General features: G+C 42.6%; 1 pseudogene; it reads left to right on the top strand.

Annotated features, from left to right (window-relative positions):
• Nucleotides 1–1,044: 1,044 nt before the first annotated feature.
• Nucleotides 1,045–4,684, top strand: LOC121767929 (annotated as a pseudogene).
• The last annotated feature ends 354 nt before the right edge of the window (nucleotides 4,685–5,038 follow it).

Here is a 5,038-nt window from a genome sequence, read left to right as displayed (position 1 = left end):
CTTTCTGGAAACTCTTTTTTTGCGGGAACAAATGGCGGATACTACATCCCCGGAGGTAGTTTCTTGGAATTTAGCCGTATTTACACACACTTGTTTTGAGTTGCAACGCAGGTTCGAAAATATCAGCTCTGAACGGACAAAGCTGTTTCTGTCGAGTACTCCTATATATGATAGTACTATGGTTTGATTTGAGTTGTAATGAGTTTGGTCGCATAATATTCGATCGACCATCACATACACATAATGCCAGTTCAGTTGCCCCGCTATGCCATAACTTCTCTCTTCTTGGATAATTCGTTGTTCGTTTGCCAATGACAACTAAGCTCGCCGACCTATCTGCCCGTTTCTATTTTGTCGCAACTCATTCGGTTGCCCCTTAATCTCGCAACATTCCATCTCACCCCTGCCCTGGTGACTAAATTTGTCTTATCTCTCCTCTCTCTTGGTTTTGCTGTGATGATATCGAAAGTGAGTTAATTTGTTCGAACGAGCTGGGTGGTGGTCGTTGCTTGGCTAGGTAAACTCAGAAGGAAACTTCTTTGCAACCATGGCAATGATTTCCTCTCCAAATTCAGTTTGTTGTAAATCTGAGCAATTTTCGTTAAATTTCTCTGTTCCATTTTAGAGGAAGTCGGGCCATTTTCGTTGGATTCCTTTATCTTTGATTTGGTTCGATTGTAGGGGTCGATTCTAATCGATTAGTTAAGGCTGTGACGATATTCAGTTGAATTTTAATTTGGATTCTCGCAATTGCTGGAAATTTTAAACAAAAATAGTTTATGCATTATTTACCAATTTATTCATTCCAAAAAATAAACAACACATTAAAAATGATAGTAAAGTAATCTTTTAAGGAACGAGCAAAAAAAGAAAGAAATTATATTTTATCAATCAAGTTGGAAATAGCAATCCAATATGATTATTGAATATATAATATACGCTCAATCATAAATGAGACGACACTAGACGATAAAGTTAATTATGAAAAGGATGATGACCTTGACTGTATTAAATTTCTTCACCATTTTGGAGGATATTATGATTTCTACCTCCTCCACCTAACCTACTCAATTTGAAATCTCATGAAAAAGAAATGGAAAAACATTCTAAATGAGCAGTGGAGTTAGAAAATAGAAAAACATTTTTAATAATAATAAGTACTCTCTTACTCAGCCATGGCATTGTGCTCCGCCAGATTGGTGCTCGTCCTCCTCCTCTCCGCCGTCCCCGTCGCCTACATCATCCACTCCGAGACGTCCGACCGCGCGGCTCACGTCTACGCCTACGCTAGCAAATCGTGGTTCCGTGAGTGCGCCAAGTGGGACCATCTCAACCGCCGCTTCATCGTCTCCTTCTTCGAGGGAGGCGTCGGAGACGCCTCCATTTTGGAGGAGATTACGGTCATCGGAGATTCCGGCTTCGGTAATAACTCGTCGCTCGGAATCGTAATTGACCACCCCAGGAATCGCTTGCTGGTGGCCATCGCCGATGTGCAAGGGACGATTTGACCACGTGGAATCTCCTCTTCCACACCAAACTCGCCGGACCAGGTCATTCCTCCCTCCCTCTCTAATCGTCTCACATCACAACTACTCTACTTACTAAATTTCGATTATGTTATAAATCAACAGATTTTCTTTCCTCTGCATTTTCAACATCGAATCGATTCACAGTTCTTCGAATTTACACAAAATCGGATATGAGTTTTAAACAATTGTTAACTTTGATCTGCAATTGCATTTTTTTACACTGTATTTCCATTGAGTAGTGTATTTAAGTATTTACCAAATTTGTTCTTATAAATTACACATTGGTTTAATTATTAACCACTAATTTTGTAAATGAACAATAGTATTAATTACATATTGCATTTCGCGTAAAAGATGGGAAGTAGGCTTCATGGTTTAAGGGGAAACACATTTACTGCAACAGATATTTACAGTATATTTGTGGAAATTAAATTAATTGAAATAGGGGATAAGAAAGCGATGTACTTGCCATATCATATAAGAACAGTTTCTCTTTTTTTGGGGCTGCAAATAACAGTTCCACCTTCACTTTATTTAGAAAGTTTACAACTTTAGGCACGAAAAAGTGTTCACTTGCTTGAATACCTAGAAGCAACGGCTGAGGTGTATGTATTAATAGACGATGCTGTTGTGTTTATCATGTGCAGAAGGTGAGAAGACGTTTGCAGATGATGTAGCCGTTGATACAGAAGGAAATGCTTATGTAACCGATGTAAAGGGAAGCAAGCTTTGGAAGGTTGGTGTGAACGGTGAGCTCCTTTACACCATCAACAGCCCACTCTTTATCCCTAAAGAGTGGTACTACAACTTGATCGGTCTCAATGGCATCGTGTACCATCCGAACGGGTATTTGTTGGTTGTCCATACTCTCTGGGGTAAGAGCATGCGCAGCGGTGGCGTCCGTCGCCACCGCCGTCCGCGCCGCTGGCACGGACGCCATCCGCCGCAGCTGCGCTCGCGCCGCTGGCACGGCGCTGCTCGATGTATCGAGCACGTCCGTGCCAGCGGACGCACACGTGGCGCGATCCCATTCGTCAACGGCTCGACCGTTGCATTTAAACATTTTTATATATTTTTTTAAAAAAACCGGTTTTTTATTAAAAAAACTGATAAAAAATAAAAAAAAATTCACTTCCCCAAAAAAATATATCCGTTTATAACCGTTTTTTACACATTTTTAATTTTTTTTTCATTTTTTTTACCCCAAAAATACACACTTTCATCTATAAATACCCCCAATTTCACCCCAAAAATTCACATCAAACTACACAACTCTCATCATCATTCTCCAATATCCATTCTCATCTCCATTCTCTCATATCCATTTTCATCTTCATTCTCTCATACCCTACAACATCACTATGTCCGGCCAAGACGATAACCCTTCGGGCTCCCACGGTTGGAACCCCGAATGGTTCGGTTCACAACCGTTTCCTAGTCCGGAAACGGAATATTCGGCCCCTCCTCAAACCCAAGATTCGGCCGTTCCGGGTGGCTACCGTCCATACCCAATCGACGACCAATGTGCCTCCGAAGGGCGCTATGGGTGGACACCGGAGCCTAGGCCTCGCGCCCCTTCCCAAATGCCGATTCCTCCATCTCGCGTCGGTGTCCGCACACCGTACTCACCGGCGGAGATGGAAAGATTGTTCAAGGCGTACTTGGAAATCTCCGAAGATGCGGTGGTTGGAACGAACCAATCCGGCGATCACTTTTGGTGGTGCGTCTCTAGCCGGTACAATGCAAACCGGCCGCCCGGAACGATCGAGCGCAACGAGAGTATGGTGCGCAACTGCATCGGCCGAGCCAACGAAGAAATTGGCAAGTTCAACGGCTATTTCATCCAGGAGTCCCGGAATGCCGGGAGCGGCCGAAGCGAGGTCGACATCATCACCGCCGCGCTGAGCACCTACCAATCCATGAACGGTAAGTCGTTCAAATAACTTAACGTTTGGCAGGAGACGCGGACGCACCCGAAGTATAAGGGAGGCATAACATCCTCCTCTAGCGGCTCCTCCAAACGATCAAGGTCGGTAGCCCTATCCGACTCCGGCTCGGAAGAAGTGGCTAGCCAACTCGCCGGAGCTAACTTGGGTAGCCCCGACGCCGGACCGAGCGGTTCCCAACGCCGCCCCCAAGGAAGGAAGAAGGCGGCGGCCAACCGTCGTCGCGGCTCGACTCCCGAAGCCACTCCCGAAGCCGCTCCCGCTCCCTATGTGCCACCTCCACCCCCGAACAACTCGCTGTGGATGCTCTTAAGCCAACTCAATATGGCCGATAGGTCATCTATGACCCCCACGCAACTTGAAATACACGAGACCATGATAAAAGGTCTCCAAAAACAATTGGGGTTGATCCCGCCGGATGCGTAGTCTTATTAGGAGTTTAATTATGTAATTTTTAATTTTTAGGATTTTAATTATGTAAATTTTAATTTTAAGGAGTTTAATTATGTAATTTTTAATTTTTAGGATTTTAATTATGTATTTTTTAATTTTATTTGTAATTTGTAATATTTATTATGGTTTTTAAATGGATTTTAATATTATGGAAATGTTATTGTTTAATTGAATTTTATATTAATTGTGCTCGTCCTTGCGGAAGAGCACAGTTGTGGGTGTTGTGCTCTTGCCAGAGAGCAGGCATGAATAGTACCGCCCGGGCCCACAACCGTGCCGCTGGCAAGAGCACGGTTGTGGATGCTCTAAGCTCTTCAAGGTTGAGATAGGCAAGGGAGACGTGGTTAAGGAAGTTAACATCATTGGCGGTTCTCTAATGTTTGGAGATGGGTTGGAGCTCATATCACCAACAAAGATCGCGGTTGCTGGCAATGCGATAAGGCTGGTGGAGAGCACGGATGATTGGGAGACTGCCCGCATTGTAGGGAAGTCGAAGGGTCTTGGTCATTGTCCGGTGACAGCAGCCACAGTAAAGGAGGGTAAGGTTTATTTGAACCACCTTGTTGGTTTTGGGTATCCTAAGAGGAAACATGTTCTTGTTGAGGCTATTTTTACTTGATTATAATAAGACTTGAGGGGTTGTGGGATAGAGGATCTTGTCTGTTACTTTGTGATGCTAGTGTTTCTTTTTGTGTTTGCCTTTTTTGTTGAAGTTATATGCATAAAGAGATGCATGTAAGAGAGAAAATTATGAAGAATGAGATGAAAGGTGTGAAAATGTAGTGGTTTGAACGATATTTATGGGATGAATTTAGATAAAAAAATATTTTAAAATATCAAAATACCGTTTCCAATCCCATCGAAACAATTCAAATAATAGGAAAATTAAGAAAGCTACTTTTTTCGAATTTAAATAAAAATAAATAGATAACAAATCAAAAATTGATGGACAATTGGTTGCAACCGGGTGCAGTCTAGAAGGCGTGACGCTAGTTTGTTCAAATTGTCTTTATTAGCTAATGTTAAATTCGAAGTCGAAATATACATGACCTAATGCTGATTGAACCAAATGGAAATAAACATTCCCAAATATGAATCACATGATATAGG

Source organism: Salvia splendens, chromosome 2 (assembly GCF_004379255.2).
Source record: "Salvia splendens isolate huo1 chromosome 2, SspV2, whole genome shotgun sequence".
Taxonomy (NCBI): domain Eukaryota; kingdom Viridiplantae; phylum Streptophyta; class Magnoliopsida; order Lamiales; family Lamiaceae; genus Salvia; species Salvia splendens.
The sequence above is the reverse complement of the archived record's forward strand: the minus strand, read 5'-3'. Positions and strand labels throughout refer to the sequence as shown.